This window comes from Jaculus jaculus, chromosome X (genome assembly GCF_020740685.1).
Source record: "Jaculus jaculus isolate mJacJac1 chromosome X, mJacJac1.mat.Y.cur, whole genome shotgun sequence".
Classification (NCBI taxonomy): Eukaryota; Metazoa; Chordata; class Mammalia; order Rodentia; family Dipodidae; genus Jaculus; species Jaculus jaculus.
The window spans coordinates 27,766,469-27,784,230 of record NC_059125.1 but is presented as its reverse complement, the minus strand read 5'-3'; the positions used below and the strand labels follow the sequence as shown (position 1 = coordinate 27,784,230).

General features: G+C 38.4%; 1 protein-coding gene and 1 pseudogene across 1 annotated transcript in view; one reads left to right on the top strand and one right to left on the bottom strand.

Annotated features, from left to right (window-relative positions):
* Pola1 (DNA polymerase alpha 1, catalytic subunit) overlaps positions 1–17,762 on the top strand; it is a 357,662-nt gene that overhangs the window by 86,687 nt on the left and 253,213 nt on the right. The gene's annotated exons all lie outside the window — the stretch shown is intronic.
* Positions 10,328–10,817, bottom strand: LOC123456640 (annotated as a pseudogene).

The following is a 17,762-nucleotide window of genomic DNA, read 5'->3' as shown; positions in this document are numbered from 1 at the left end:
GTCCCACAGTTCCCTCTTACTCTGTTCACAGATAGATGACTTTGAACTTATTGAGACTTTTGAACTCTCGGACTGTTTCTTCTGTTTTGTCTGCCATGTCTGAGTTTCTATCTTCCACATGGCTGACTCTGTTCTTGAGAGCTTCTATAGATTTTTGGCCTTGTTCAATTAGGTTTGCATTTTCTACTACTTTCTATGTGTAGTTTCCATCCCTCTGTCAAGTTCCCTTTTCACATCATTTTCTGATTTTCTTGATGCTTCTTGGAATTCATCCTTGCATTTTCTTTACGTCTTCATTTAGCTTAGCCAGCTGATTTTTGATGTCCTCTTTTTTTTTCCCCCATTCTCCTTCATATCCTTTAATTGTCTTTGGATCCCTTCCATTTTCTTGTCTATTAGGTCTAGTTTAGTGCTGACAGAATCCACACGATTATTGGTCCTTTGTTGCTTTTCTGTATGTTCTACTATAAGCTTGGTCATGGTTGCTTATAACTTCATTTTGGGGTTCTGATCCTAATGTCTCTTCTCTGTTTTGATTGGAGACATCCATTATAGGACTGGGCAATCTTATTGGATTTACTTGCATTTGATTTTTCATGTTATTCCTTTTGTGCTGTGGTCTGCCAATCACAGTGTTAGGGGCAGGCAGAGTGGGACTGAGGTTGAAGTGGGTGGTGGTGGGGGAGTGGTGCGGCTTTCCTGTGGGTCAGGGGGAGTGAGCAGCTTTGACGGGCATGGGAGCGAGGGGCTTTGGCACAGGTGGGGGAGTGAGCAGGGTGGTTGAACAAGGCCTTTGGTATGGGGTGGAGGAGCTAGGGGCTTTGGTGTGGTGTTGGGGGATGGGGTGGATCACCCATTCACCCATGCACAGTAGCACAGGTGGAACCAGGCTGGCCTGTGTCCCTTTGCCTGCTCTTAATGCAGATGGTGAGGCTGGGGTCTATGGCTAGGACGGCCGCTTGAGAGGACTGGGGGCCTGATGGGCTACCTGGGAATGTGGGACTCAGCCAATTCCTTTTTGTGCCCCTCCATACCTTCCTACTGGAGGTCTATTAGAGACTTCTCTTCATTCTAAATCCTAGTGAACCCTTGATATCTTGCCTTTCCTTCCCTGAGGAGGTGCAGTTAGGAGGATGCCATCTTGACCGGAAGTCAACTTTTTATTGTTTATTGACAACTTCCATGATTGTAACAGTGTCCCATGGTAATTCCCTCTCTCCCCCTAATTTCCCCTTTGAAACTACACTCTCCATCATATCCCCTCCCCCTCTCAATCAGTCTCTCTTTTATTTTGATATCATGATCTTTCCTTCTCTTATGATGATCTGTTTGTCTGGCACTGTGAGGTCATGGATATCCAGCTCATTTTGTGACCGGAGGAGCACATTGTAAGGAGTCCTACCCTTCATTTGGCTCTTACATTTTTTCCACCACCTCTTCCACAATGGACACTGAGCTTTGGAAGGTGTGATAGAGATATTTCAGTGCTGAGGACTCCTTGTCAGTTCTTCTCAGCACCATGGTGCCTTCTAAGTCATCCCAAGGTCACTGCCGTCTGAAAAGAGAAGATTCTCTAACCAAAAGTGAGAGTAGCATTAATATATGGGTAAGGACATTAAGAGAACAGCTTACTGGGCAGAATGGTGAGGATAGTATATACATTTAGCCAGATAGCAGCAGACATTACACTCCTAGGCCTCCTGACTACCCCTGTGGTGAGCTTTAAGTATCAGGGATATATGCCTTCCCATGGAGTGGGCTTCCAGTCAAATTAGAGGGCAGTTAGTTTCCCCCATAACAGACATGCCACCATTGCACCTGTTGGCTCATTTGACCTGGCTGGCCAAATATAAGGCTTGCAAAGTCCACTGTTGAGTATTTTCAGTGGTAATTTCTCTCTCTCCTATGGAACTGCATGCCACATAGCTTTTTTCAGCTTTCTCTCAGCTGATCTACATGGAGGAGGTTTTCAGCTCAGCTCCAACAGGACTTCTAAGTGACCTTGCAACCCAAGTATGTAGAGTCTTTGCAATAGGGTCTTACCATCTATTCCTGGTGGGAAGCCAAGGGTCTCACAATGGTGTGTAATGTTTTGGGGGCATCAGGGACCTCCCTGGCCAACAACTCACTGGAAGGTATCCCATCCCTGGCACTGAAAATTTTCTAGTAACAATCTATGGCTCCTGTGTGTTCAGTTGTCCGGAAAAGTAGGTTTCCATGTGACTTACTTATATCCTCTTAGATTTTGATTAGCCCTCCTTTCATATTTCTTTTACTCAGTCTCTTCCCCTGATCTCACTTAGGCCTTTTCACCCCCATTAATCTGTTTTTCAACTTACATATATACAATACCATCCTATTAAGTCCACCCTCCCTTTCTATTCCTTTTATATCTCCTTTCTAGCTTATTTTAAAGAGGGAGATGGAGAGAGAGAGACACTGCACATGCACATGCCAGGGTCTTGCTGCTGCAAGAATTCCAGGTGCAATGGCTATTTTGTGCATCTGGCTTTATGTGTGTACTGGTGAACCCCATGCTGGTAAGCTGTGCAAGCAAATGCCTCTGCTGAGCCATCTCCCCAGCCCTATTCTTTTTTTTTTTAATTAAAGATTTATTTGTTTATTAGAGACAGAGAGAGGGGGAGAGAAAGAGAGAGAGAGAGAATGGGCATGCCAGTGCCTCCAGCCACTGCAAATGAACTCCAGATGCATGTGCTACCATGTGCATCTGGCTTACATGGGACCTGCAGAATCAAACCTGGGTCCTTAAGCTTCGCAGGCATGTACCTTAACTGCTAAGCCCCCTACTCTCTTTTTTATTTTTAAAATGTGCTTTTTTGTAGTAAGAATGCATCATAAAATTTAACATCCCAGTTTTACATAAATAGTAATGTTGAGAATATTCATGCTTTGATATCTATCTTCTAAATGTTTTCATTTTACAAAACTGAAACTCTGTACCCAATCCATAGCTCTGTCCCCACTATAGTCCCTACCAACTCCTATTTTGCCTTCTGACCTATGAACTCTATGGGGGCTTTAGATATCTCACACTATGTGGAATCACATAGTTTTTGTCTTTTGTGCCTGACATTTCAGTTTGTATCCTGAGGTTCATTCCTGTTATAACATGTGATGAAATATTTTTCCATTTTGAAGCCTAATATTATTCCCTTATTTTCATGCCATGTTTTGTTTATGCATCAATAATCAGTCTTTTTTCCTACCTTTTAGCTGTTGTGATTTGTAATTTTATATTTTTTGGACATGAGATTTTTTTTTTTTTGAGGCTTGGTCTTACTCTAGCTCAGGCTGACCTGGAATTCACTATGTATTCTCTAGGTGACCTCAAATTCATGGTGATCCTCCTACCTTTGCCTCCCAAGTGCTGGGATTAAAGGCGTGTGCCACCACGCCCGGCTAGACATGAGATTTTTATAAAGTTATAATTAAATACAAAATCTTGCAGTTATATGTGTATGACCAATTATTAAAGTGAACGAGTATACCTAAAATATTCATGGATTTGAAAACTAAAACATATCTACCTACCTATCTATCTATCTATCTATCTATCTATCTATCTATCTATCTATCTATCTATCTATCATCTTAAATTTCTGTGGGTTTTTCAGGAGGTGGGATAGGGTCATGTTATATGCCCAGATTGGCTTGGAACTTAGGATCTTTTTACCCTCAGCTTCCCAAGTACTGGGGTCATAGGCACGTGTCACCACACCCAGCTAGATTTCTGTAACTTATATATTGATTTATGTGTTTAAAAGTATTATAGTTTGGTTTTGAATGCATACTTTAAATTATGTTTAATTTGATTGACAATGGTCTCTGGGAACTAAAAGTAAGGTCTTTGAGGTTATGTGATATCAGTCAAAGAGTTCTTCATAGGAGCTAGAGACATGGCTCAGTAGTTAAAAACGCTTGCAAGGTCTGATAACACATGTACACCTTCTCAGTACACATGTAGTCAGATGAATAAGGAGGTACAGAGGTTTAGAGCTTGTTTACAGTGGCAGGAGGCCCTGGCTCGCCCATACTCACTATGTCTGCTCCTCCCTTCCTCCCTCCCACCCATAAATAAATAAATAAATAAAATAAGTTTACCCTAGCCATATATGCCCTTACATTTTGCTTGAAAGTTAAATTGAGTTCTAAGATGTTCATTCTCAATTTTAGTGCAAAAGTTCTACTATCATCTGTTAAAGAATTTGTGAACAGTTACCGAAACAACATGGTACAATATGTAATGCACTCCCTGTTTCAGTTATTGAGCAGTGAATATTTGCTATCTGAAATCTTGGGATATAAACTGTTACCTATCACTAATCCTCATGGAATCATTAAATGTGGCACAGATGTTGAACTTGCTTCTCTATAAGGCATTTGCTTAAGCTTCTTGTCACTATTTGTTGTCCTTGGGCTATTGTAAGTGAAAGTATGGGCAGTCAGTTAGTTGGCTACTAGTTAGAAGAGTGAACCAACACTTAAAGAGTTCAAGTTTGAAAGCAGACATATTGCCAGGTGTGGTCTCATGCCTTTAATCCCAGCATCTGGGAGGCTGAGGTAGGAGGATGGAGGCGAATTTGAAACCAGCTTGGGCTACAGAATGAGTTACATGTCAGCCTGGGCTAGAGTGAGACTGCCTCAAAAAAAGAAAGCACATGTAATTAAGAGTTACATAATATGATATTGTGAATACTTGACTGTATAATGGCTGTGGATAATAATAGTGCCAGATAATAAGGAAAACATTAATATCTTACTGCATTTTCTAAATAGAGGGTATGATAATTTTAAAAATATATTTATTTGCAAGGGAGGAGGGATACATTAAGAATGAATGAGAATATGTGGCCAGGACCTCTTGCAACCGCAGATGAACTCCAGTTACATTCATTACTTTGTGTATTTGGTTTTATGTGGGTACTGGGGAATCAAATATAGGCTTTTAGGCTTTGCAAAAATCACCTTTAACTACTGTGCCATCTGTCCAGCCCCCAAATATGAAATGTAAAGAGCCAAAAATTAAAGCTATTTCAGGGTTGGTAAGTGTATTTGATAATTGTTAGTAGGAGATTTACTTATATAACTAGAGTGGTTTCTTATTTTTTTTAAATATTATTTATTTCAGAGAGAGAAAGAGGGAGAGGGAGAGAGAGAAGGATGGAGAGAATAGGTGCACCAGGGACTTCTGCCATTGCTAATGAACTCCAGATGCATGTATCACCTTGTGCATTTGGCTTATGTGGGTCCTGGAGCTTTGATCCTGGGTCCTTTGGCTTTGCAGGCAAGTACCTTAACCACTAAGACATATCTCTTATCCACAGTCTCATATTTTTCAAAAATATTTTTATTTATTTACTTATCTGAGAGAAAGATACAGAAATGGACAGAGAGGGAGAATGGGCATGCCATAACTTCCAGCCACTGCAAACGAACTCCAGGTGCATGAGCCACCTTGTGTATCTGGCTAACGTGGGTACTGGGGAATGGAACTGAGGTCCTTTGGCTTTTCAGGCAAGCAACTTAACTGCTAAGCCATCTCTCCAGCCACCATCCCCCATCTCATATTCTTAATAGTTTCTTCTTTCTTAAGGATACACTGTAAGAACAGTTTGGCAGCTAAATTTGAGGTATGTTGCTACTTTGTCTTCTTAAACATGCTGGGAAGTTGTGCTTATTTTCTGAAACTAAAATATGTAAATTTTATTTTGAGAGCTTTTGAAAACCTATGATCTAGATGATACTGTCTTTTTACTGTGTGCTGGACACTATTCTAAGAATTTTACATATTTTAATTTATTTCATCCTCACAGACACCCTGTGGTGATATGATTCCTGATTTTCAGAAAAAGGAAATGAACCAAATAGAGGTCAAATTGCTTGTTAACTGTCACAGGTCTCCTGTTGGATGTAGGACTTGAACCCAGATTGGCTGTGTGCACAGTCATTTTAATTGCTATGCTGTGTTACTATACTTAGCATGTAGAAGTTATTGGCTTAGTACATTATAAGGTTTGAGCAAATAGCAGATGTGTGTGTGTCAAACTTCATAAGATAACTGGAGATAAAATGGTTTGATACAAAAGCAATAGAAGCTATTGTACCAGAGACTACGGATTTGCCTATATGATTCCAATCTGGAAATCCAGGACACTAATTTCAAACCTTGAGGTTCATTGGTCAGTTCTAAGAGAAACTGAAGAGAGGCCTCAATCTGTTAGGCAAATGATACTGTGTAGTTAGGAGAATATGGTGATCAGATTTGTCCTTTGCTTTCATAATTAGATCAAATAGGATAAGAACTGCTTCTGACTTCTGTGGTTGTGTCATTAAACCTTCACATTTATCAGTTGAGAGAACATGAAGTGCCAGAGTTTGCATTAATAATCCAATAGCTCACATTGGCACAACTTTTACCAAGGTCCAGGCACTGTTCTGTGTATTAATATTCATTAACTTCTCAGAACAAACCTATTAAGTGGGTACTACTATACCTATCTTGTTAAGTAACATATCCAGAGCCATATACCTAGTAATCAGTAGAACCAGGATTCAAGTCTAGGCATTTTTGTTCCAAAGTCTGTCTCTAAACCCTAATTGTCATTGTTAGGGCAAAAATAGATAAATACCAGACATTTTAATATATTTCACATTTTTTACAGTTGACATAGTTTTAGATCTTTCATCAACTTGCCACAGTAAGACTGTTTTTGGTTATTGTATCCTTCTTGATGATAATGGATATTGTTTTTTTAAATACTTTATTTATATGCAAGCAAACAAGAGAGAGAGAGAAAGAGAGAGGGAGGGGGAGAGAATGAATATGAATGAATGAAACTAAGAATGAATATGGGTGAACCAGGGCCTACAGCTACTGCAAATGACCTCCACATGCATGTGCCACCTTGTACTTTATGTGGGTACTGAGGAATTGAGTCCCATTTTTTTTAGGCTTCACAGGCAAGTACCATAACTGCTGAGCCATCTCTCCAGCTCTGGAATATTGCTTTTAACATGTCATTGAGATTGACTTGTTAGTAGTATTTTGAGGACTTATTAATCTGTTCATTAGGATTATTGCTCTTCAATTTTCTTTTCATGTCCTTGTATGGCTTTAAAATTTGTTTGGAGGTATTCTCTTCTCTTCGGTTATTTTGAAAGAACTTTGATTTTGTATTTTTTCTAAATTCTTATTATTATTACATTACTTTGGTTTTTTGAGGTAGGGTCTCACTCTGGTCCAGGCTGACCTGAAATTAACTATGTAGTCTCAGAGTAGCCTCAAACTCATGGTGATACTCCTACCCCTGTGTCCTGAGTGCTGGAATTAAAGGCGTGCACCACCACGCCCAGCTTTAAATTATTTTTATTTGGCATTAGAAACAGAATGAGAGAGGGAGGGAGGGAGGGAGAGAGAGAGAGAGAGAGAGAGGCAGACAGACTGCGAGTATGGGTGAAAATTCCAGACCCATATGCACCATTTAGTGCACTGGGCTTTGCATGGGTGCTGGGAAATTGAATCTGGGCCTATCAGGCTTTACAAACAATTGCCTTTAATCACTAAGCCATCTCTCCAGCCTAATTTTGAAAGTTTTTTTGTTAATTTGTTTTTTGTAGTGCTATAAAGTGAACCAAGAATCATGCACATGATAGGCAAGCAATATACCCCTAGTCCCAAAGTTTGTGTTTTTTTTTTTTTTCAAATATTTTTAGAATTCTCTAGTGAAAATGTCAGGTCCTGAGCTTTGTTTTTTAAATGGAAGGTCTTGATGATTATTGGCTCAGCCTTCTTACTCATTTTCTATTTTATGATTCAGTCTTGCTAAGAATATTTCTAAGAGCAGTTTTACTCAATTACTTTTGAGTTTTCTCACTTTCACTGTTTAGTTATAGATGTCTTAATTTCCTTTATCTTTCCATAACTGCATTGCTGTTTTCCATCATTTTTGATCATTAGTATTCATTTTTCTAGTTTGTAGGATGAGATTTTAATGCATGCTATAGCAGTATCATGTTGACTAAAAGTAGTGAGAGGTAAAGCTTGTCTTAATCTTAAGATTAGGGGAAAGCAGTCAGTGTTTTGGTATTAAAGTAAGCTGTTAGCTTCAAGCTTTTATTAGATAGCTCCCATTCTTTGAAACAGAGTCTGAGTATGTAGCCTAGCCTGGCCTTGAATTCTCATTCTACCTTCCTTAGTGTTCTGAGGACTGGGATTACAATTATGCACCACTATGCCTTATAAGTTGTGAAATTTACTTTGTAAAAATTAGTTTGAGAATTTTCAAATCAGGAATGGTTGTTAGATATGTTTAAATGGTTTTATGTCTATTTATATGATCATAGACTTTCCTTGTTTTATTTTTTAATTTGTTAATATGTTCATTGATAGATTTTGAGTAAATTAAACGAACCATATACTTCTGGAATAAGCCCAACCTTGTCATGATATATGACTGCTTTTTATATATTTTGAGCTTTATTTACTCAAGCTTTTTGAACATTTATACTTATGTCTATAAAGGATATTGGCCTGAGATTTACATTTTTAAAAATATTTAAGAGAGAAAGAGGGAGGGGGAGCCAGAATGAATGGGCACACCAGGACCATCATCACTGCAAACAAACTGCAGATGTATGTGCCATCTTGTGCATCTGGCTTACCTGGGTCCTGGAGAAATGAACCTGGGTCCTTTGGGTTTGTAGGCAAATGCCTTACCTGCTAAGCCATCTGTCTAGCCCGAGGTTTTCATTTTTTGTAATACCTTTTTTAGTCTCCTTTAGACCAGGTAATATTGGTACTTACGATACAGTGTGTGGAGAAGCATGTTTCATCTTTAATTTTCTTAAAGAGCTTACATTGAATTGGTATTTCATCCTCAAATGTTTGAAGTAATTCACTAGTAAAGCCTTCTGAATCTGGAGTTTTTTTTATTTTTTCTTATCAACATAAGTTATTTAATGAAAGCAAGCTACTGAGCAGAATTTATTTTTTTTTAATTTCATGGTTCAAACTCATATGTATTAAGTAACCCCATCCTTTCTCTTGAGGACCCCTCCCACTCTTGGAAGTCTTCCTTGATTTCTTTAATCTACTTTTGCCCTGCTTAATAAGATTTCCACATTGCATCAGAATTTGGAAAATTACAACTTAGCTAGTTTTCCATGTCAACAGCAAAATACGGGTATCAGTAGCATTAACAGCTATTAGTATTTTTACCCTTTGGGTTGAGATTACACCTTTTGCCTTAGTCTCCCTAAATTGCACTTAATCACCAAAAGCATCAGAGCCATTGGAACCAAGCACTGTCTCATAAGGATTGGTGAAAGCAAAAATGAATCTTTGGGTTTAAAGACTGGGGAATAGAGTGGAGTACCTGTAGTGCATTTTAAATCTCAAAAATAGGAAATGTCTTAGCAGCTTAAATCTTTTAATATAAACTTAATATTAGGTTTTACTTTGATATGTACTTTAAAACCAAATCAATTGTACATACACTGGCACTTTAGCATGAGGGTAAGTGTCTTTAAAATAATTGGGGATCTTTAAAATTAGGCCCTCGTAGAAAAAAGTCCATGGTCATACATCCAGCAAATTCATACTAAAATAGTCTTTGTAGGATGAAAGAAAACTTTACATATGTTACAAGCTTATTACATGTATTTACATGGCTCTTTCTTCTCTAGGTACTTAAAACGTTTTAAAAAAATTAGTCTGTCTGCAGGCAGTTGCATATCCACTAAACTTAAGAAACGGACAAAGCCAGGCATGGTGGCACATACCTTTAATCCCAGCGCACTTGGGAGGCTGAGGAAGGATCACTGAGTTCAGGGCCAGCCTGGGCTAGAGTGAGATCCAAAGAACAGGGCCACTTGGACATAGACTGCTTTGTTCTAGCAAGCCCTGACTGACCTTCACACATACACCAATTAGTAAGTACAATTTAGTAAAATGAGATCTTCAGTAAAACTTCATTTTCTTTTGGCAGTTTCGGTGCCTCTAGGACATTAATTTCCTAATGTCTACATTATTTTTCAGCCCCTGTATATCTCAGCTAGAAACCTATAACCTGACTGAGTGTAAACTACTGTCTCCACAATAGACAATTTTACAAGTCAGCTATTCCCCAAATCAACCTGAATGGTTCACTTGAATATACTTTCTTGGCAGTCCTATCAAGTACAATTATTTAAATTGCACCGATATATCACCATGCATACAACACATAAAATAAATGAGATAGTCTTGATTATACTTGTAAATTATAAGTTTTACCTCCTTAAGTCAATTTGGTTCAGACTAATTCATGACTATGTAAACAGTGCTAAATTTAAATATTAGTACTTCATCTTAAACTTGTACTTTAAGTAAGGTTTTAAGTTGAAATGTCATTATTTCCTTATCTGAAGGATTAAATGAAACTGGAACCCAGTGGCTTGGTGGCTTGGGAAGAACACTTGGTGATGGTGGCTCACTAAATTTGACTTCAGCATACTTCTGGTTAGCTCGAGATTTAAAAAGCAAACTGGGACTTGATAGGCTAGAGTTCCAATTTGGGTTACTGGAAAAATTGTTCTTCCCGCCATTTTGCATGGCCTGCCTGCCATGTAGCTGCTGATGAGTCTTAACTATGTCCTCGTTCTTTTATTTTGTGAACAATCTTCATCTGGGAATTCTGATCCTTAGTCTTCTGTGTAGTAAGCTGCTGTTGGTTCTTACTAACGTTTCTAGATTGAGGGGCTGGAATGTTATACCTCTCTCCGCCACCCATCGTTCAGCTTCTATGTCACCTTTCAGTGTGCTTTTCAGATTGCAGGAATTCCACTACTTGCCCTCTTCCTTGCTGCCAAGCCCAGGATAATAGATGGTTGCTTTCTGCCAGATCTTTTCCTTTGTTTCAATACATTAGTTTTCATGAGCCAATCTGCTGAGTTCAGCGTAGGAGCTGAGGCCAACATCTGAGTCTCCTCAGCACACAAGTTTGAGAGAAGTCCTACCTAGCGACTTTGAGTTGACTGCTGTGGCGGAGGCTCGCTCCCTCCATGAAGCCTCCCTCCCTTTCCAGGGAGAGCCGAGGGACAGATGGAACGCAGCCTGCGGGCACCTCCGAGTGATCAAGCAAGCCACTCGAGTCTGGAGTTTTTAATGTAAGATTTTAGCTACAAATTAATTTCTGAAAGAGCCATAGGACTGTTTAAATTGATTATTTCTTAAATGAATTTTGATAGTTTGAGCTTCCCCTTTTTTTCTTTCACTTTTTGAAGCATAGTAGCCCAGACTGACCTGGAAGTCATTCTGTAGACCAGGCTAGCCTCAAATTCATAGTGATCCTCTTATTTCAGCCTACCAAATGCTGGGACTAAAGGTTAGTGCCATCATGCCCACCTTAATAATTTGAGTTATTTAAGAAATCTATCTGGTTTGTTAGCATGATGTTTTTATAATATTCCCTGTCTTGTCCTTTTAAAACACACAGAATAGATATCTCCTTCCTGATATTGGTAGATTGTATCTTTTTGTTTTGTACCCAGTGTTGTGGTTTCTCTGAACTTTATCTTCTGGTTCTTCCATCCATTACATTATTGTTCCACATGGTAGCCATGTGACTGCCCTCAGACAAATTTGGAGAAATAGGAATTTTGCTTGATGCCTTTCCGCCTTTCTGGTTGAAGCCTTCTGTGCATTTTTTTGACTATTTTGTTTGCTCTCCAGTGCCTTCAATAGTTCTGGTTTTAATTTTTTGTTTGTTTACAACTTCCAGGTTATAATTGTTTCCTGTAAGAGTGTTTTTGTTCAGTGCTAGAGACAGGATATCTGAGTTTTTGGTTTTGTGACATTCTAGCAAAATGAGACGTTTTAACGGTATAATAAAAATGTAGAACTGAATAACTTAGCATTTTTCTTCAATGTTGTCTTTATTGAATCTGATCTGGAATAGCTCCACTGGATATTTTGAATAAATTATGGAGTTAGGGGCAAAGCAAAAGAAAATAAAAAGATAAGTTGGATTAGTTCTTTTCAAAATGCTTTCAATGGGAATAACCATTGTCATGTAAACATTTAGAATACTGAATATGTTGAGTTTCTGAATGGTTTTGAGTGTGTAACTTTTTCAGAGAAATTGATGAAAATTATGATACTTTAGACGTGAAAACAAAGGATGATACTTACATATTTTATTTGTAGTGGAATCCATTTTTCTGGTCATTTTATATTGAAAATTTATGTCATTTTTAGTACATATTATAATTTGAATTAAAAGGTACTAGGTGAAGTCATCTTAGGTCTCTGGACCTCAGCCTGATATTTACTAAATAGCTATCATGAACTGCACATTGTTTTAGGCACAAGAGGTTCAGTGGTAAATGAGGAGCTTATATTCTTAGAGGCTCAGAAATCTACCCTGTTAATACATGGCGGATGGTCAGACTTACATGTACTTGCCCTAATGCCAGTTTGTTCATTTGAAATGAGAACTACAGCTGTTAATTAGACTGGTGAGGTTGAACTGAGAGATTAGTGCATTTTCTCTTTATAGACAAGCCACATGGGAAGCCAAATTATAATCACAAGGTTGCTTGGTGAGAATGGAATCAAAACAAAAGGACTTGGTTAGATAATCCATGATTAGAATACACCTGCCACAGGGACTATTTGGGTTTCCCCTGAGTAATGTTGAGCAGAGAAAAGCTTGCCAATGTCTGAGGTTTATAGGCCTTATTTCTGTGCTGACCATTTTGCTTTGTTCACTTTTTTTTTTTTTTCATACCAAGCTACAATACAGTTCACTAAATGACAAGCACATTCTAGGCCTTCTTCCTAAGAATGAACTTGTGTCACCTTCAGAAATATTTAGAGGCTTTCAGACTCTGGGCCTAGGCAAATAGACTACTACCATATCCATGGTGCAGGTAGATTTTTTACTCTCAGAGTGGCCTCTTTTTTTATCCTATATTTTCATGGTATGGAAGAGACTTTGGAAATCTCATTAAGACGTCTTTGTGTAATGTCATTATTATTTTTACTTTGTGTAAGTAGTTGCAGATTGAATTTTTTTCCTTTTTATGGCCATTATTCATATATATGCAGAGAGATATAGAAGAGAGACAGACAGAGAGAATGAGTGCACCAGGGCCTCCAGCCACTGCAAATGAACTCCAGATGCATGTGCCATCTGCATGTGCATCTGACTTTACATGGGTACTTCTATGGAAATTGATCCAGGGTTGTTAGGTTTGCAGGCAAGTACTTTAACCACTAAGCCATCTCTCCAGCCCCAACCCTTATTTTTAAAATCAGTACCTATATAAAAGAGTTTCAATGAGAAAGAGAGTGATCTGTCTTGATGAGATAAAATATATTTATTAAAGAATATAATAAACACCTAAATTTTATAGCTAAAATGGTCTGGAATCCAACCGTATGTTAACTTTTAAAAATAAATTAGAAATTATATTAGAAGTTTTTGTAAGTGGTACAGAGACATTGAAAAGTCGTTGCTTTCAAGGAAGAATCATGTGCCTTGAGGTCTAATGGACACTCAGACATGGAAATTATGGATCATTTTGACACATTAGAGTTTTATAATATTTTTTCAATTATTATCTTGATACCAGCCTTTCACAGTCAGTGTGAAAGTACCACCCAAATACTGTTTTATTAAGAAGTAAACAAATAACAGTACTAAGATCTAGTGATAGCAAGATTTGTCATCATTTCAGTACAAATGGAGTGCTATCACTGTTTACACATCCACTAAAATGTATGGCCAGCCCCAAAGAGGTGCTCATTTGCAATTTCCTTGAATGCAAGGGCTGTAAAACCAATAATGGTAGCTGCAGTTATATGTGTGTCATGCTCTGTAGTTTTTGTGAGAAGCCTTTTATCTGAATGTAGGTTTTTTTTTTTGTTTTTTTTTTTTTTTGAGACAAGGGTCTCATGTAGGGAAAGCTGGCCTTGAACTACTGCCTCCACCACCCGAGTTCTGGGGTTACAGCTATGTGCCCCCATACTTATCTCCATATTGATACTTAGAACTAAAAACTGAAACTAAGGGTTAACTTCTGGGCTGGAGAGATGGCTTAGCAGTTAAGGCACTTGCCAGTGAAGCCTAAGAACCCATGTTCGACTCTATAGGTCCCACAAAAACCAGACACACAAGGTGACCCAAGCACTCAAGTTTGCACATGTGACCAAGGTGGTGTATGCTTCTGGAGTTCAATTGCAGTGGCTGGAGGCCCTGGCATGCCAATCTCTCTCTCCTCTCTCAAAAAATTACGCAAAAAGTTAACTTTTGACTTTGGATCGGGGACTACCTTTTTAAAAATCCTTTGCTGACTTTTCTTTTAGAGCTAGTAAAACTACTGAGCTATTCTTTTCCCTTTTGTCATTCACTCTTAAAATATATTCCAATTAATAACAGCTTTTTCTACATACATTACTTCTGTCCATATCTGTGGGGCTCCTTCCCGGGCAGGTAGGTAGTGCCGAGGGAAGGGCCAGGCCTGCTGGTTCCTCCCTAGGGGTTGAGGGGATGATGAGCATCGGAGGACCCAGAAACCTCTCCTGGCCACCGGAGAAAAACCACACTGAGCCGGGAGTCTTTTCCATGCAGGAACTCGCAGAAACAACTCGCTTTATTACTCTGAGCAGTCGCCTATATCACGTTGGGGACGAAGGCCAGGATTTTAGGATGGGGGAAGAGGTAAGGGCCAATAGTAAACTGTAACTATTGAAATGGTAATTACAGTTGCCATGGAGGTGGCCGGCCAGAAGCCATTAGGCATCTTGCTGAGTCCTAGCTGGCCAGAGACTCTAGGCTCAGGAAGTTCCACTAGGCCTCACCCCTGGGCCTTTCAGAGCCCAACACATATCAGTATTCTAGATCTACAAGGGTAAATGTGGAAGTCACAAGCTATAATTTAAATTCTAATTAATTGAAATTAAGTTAAAATTCCGGTTCCTCAGTCATAGTAGCCATATTTCAAAGTACTTAATAGATAGTAGCCACTAGCCACATGAGGCTCTTTAAAATCACATCAAGGGGCTGGAGAGATGGCTTAGCGGTTAAGGCGTTTGCCTGCAAAGCTAAAGGACCTCGTTTTGATTCCCCAGGACCCATGTAAAGCAGATACACAAGGTGGTGTATACATCTGGAGTTCGTTTGCAGTGGCTTGAAGCCCTGGTGCACCCATCTCTCTCTCTCTCACTCTGCCTCTTTCCGTCTCTGAAATAAATAAAAATAAAATTATTTAAAATCATAGCAAATAAAAATTTATTTCCTAAGTTGCAGATCCTACATTTTGAGTGCTCAGTCATATGTGGCTACTAACTACTGTCAGTGCCAATAGAGAGCATTTACCTTCCTATAGGAAGAACTAGTACAACACTGGTCTCTTAGAGACAGCTACTGAATTTCAGAAGTGAAGATTACCAAGTAATTTTGCCATTTTAAGAAATTTAACTGCAAGGTTAATATCTGTAAATGTATTCACTGAGCCTTTTTTTGATAATGTAAAATAATGTATCCTATAATATGAACTTATATGCATAAACTTTTTATATGGGTATCACATGTAAGCAGCAATAGAAATTATACTTACTGTAATAATAAAAATACTCATTTTCTCTTTCTGTGGTTATTTGCTGAAGTACAACAGGAAAGTTAGATAGGTATGAGTATGGCTCACAACAAAATCATAAATTTACTTAAAATCTGAGATTGTTTTTTTTGGTAACTTGAGTGCAAGCTTCTCAAACATAGGCTTTGTAGGTGACAAGTCCTGTTGCAGTGTCATCATGGAAAACAAATACATGTATGCTGTCAGTATTTGCATTCATGTCTGGCTTCTGGTATGTTCTCTTCCAAGCACAGACAATTGAATTGGCACTATCAGATAATAAATATTATTGTGGCTACTTGTTGAGTGAAATGCAGCAATTATGAATAATGCTTTAGCTTGCATTGCAAATGATAGGTGTTTTAATGTTAAGTGAGTATACTTATTTGATTATTAAGCGTACACCCATGCCTTGGCCACATCTCATGCATTGCACATTGTACTTTCCATTCAACCTGGGTGATGCTGCTTGGACAACTGACATGTCAAAGGGCTCAAACTTTGCTTCCTATTTTCCTGTCATTTAATTTTTATGATAAAAGTATACTTTCTTATTTTAAATCTCCACATGGCCTCTATTTCTCAATAGAACCTCAGTAAAAGAAGAATTACAGATAAAAGAATATTGTTCAACAAAAAAAACAGACTACCTTTCTGTTGAGGCAAATACCAAGGCATTCTACTTAATTTGCAGGGAATATGTGCAACTTTTCAAAGGATTTAATTTGGAAAGACATTATATGCAAAACATTCTGCCATATCAGTGCATATCAAGGATTTTGTTGTAAGGACAAAATCACAAAATGTCTGTCTTCTTAACTGAATGTAATTTCTTGTAAAAGCTAGTTATGTGGTAGCATATTTAATAGCAAAATATTATCCCATGTTTTTGGTTTCATTCTTCTTCTTTTTTATTTTTATTTTTGGTTATTCGTGGTAGGGTCTTACTCTGGTCCAGGCTGACCTGGAATTAACTATGTACTCTCAGGGAAGCCTTGAACTCACAGTGATCCTCCTACCTCTGCCTCCTGAATGCTGGAACTAAAGGTGTGCATCACTTTTTTTTTTTTTTTCGAGGTAGGGTCTCACTCTAGCCCAGGCTGACCTGGAATTCACTATGGATTCTCAGGGTGGCCTTGAACTCACGGCAATCCGTCTACCTCTGCCTCCCGAGTGCTGGGATTAAAGGCGTGCACCACCACGCCCGGCTTGTACATCACTTTTTTAAGACTTCATTGTAATAGGTGAGAGAAAAGGGGGGGATGGAGAGATACAGATGGAAACATGGGAAATAGAGAAGGGGAGATGTACACTAGGCAGAGAGCAAGAGAGTGAAAGAGCTCAGAAACAGGTATATAGACAGGGAAAGTATAAAAAGAGAGAGGGTGGAGCATGCGTTAGTAGGCAGGAAAGCCAAAAAGAGCTCATACTATTTGTGGATGGTGAGTTTATTGAGCAACGTATGCCGAATGTAGCAGAGATAATAGGCCCAGAAAAAAGGGTAGGTATTTCCAATATCATTTTTCTCATACTATAATCAGGTGAATTGAAGATATTATAAAATTTATTGAAAGGTATCTTAATTTTAAATGCTTTACTGATGGATAACAACACTAATGGTACAAATATAAACTTGCATTTTTGTTAGAGGTATTTATTGACAATGTCACTGAAGAAATGGCTTTGTTAGTGCCACTTAAGGGCACAACTAAATCAAGGGGTTTATACAAAGAGTAAAAAAAAATTGGTAATGTGATATTTTTTTGTCAACATATCTAGTGTAGTTTCTGAAGATGCACCTACAGGGCTGGAGAGATTGCTTAGTGGTTAAGGCACTTGGCCTGCAAAGCCAAAGGACCCAGGTTCACCTCCCCAGGACCCATGTAAGCCAGATGCACAAGGGGGCACACACATCTGGAGGTTGTTTGCAGTAGCTAGAGACCCTGACACTCCCATTCTCATTTTCTCTCTCTACCTGTCTATTTCTTTATCTCTCTCTCTCTCAAATAAATAAATAAAAACAAAATATTTTAAATTAAAAGATGTACCTACAGTGATAGGCAAAATAGAGAAACTTAGAAAATTGATAAAAGATAATAGAATTGTCTCTCAATGCAGCATCC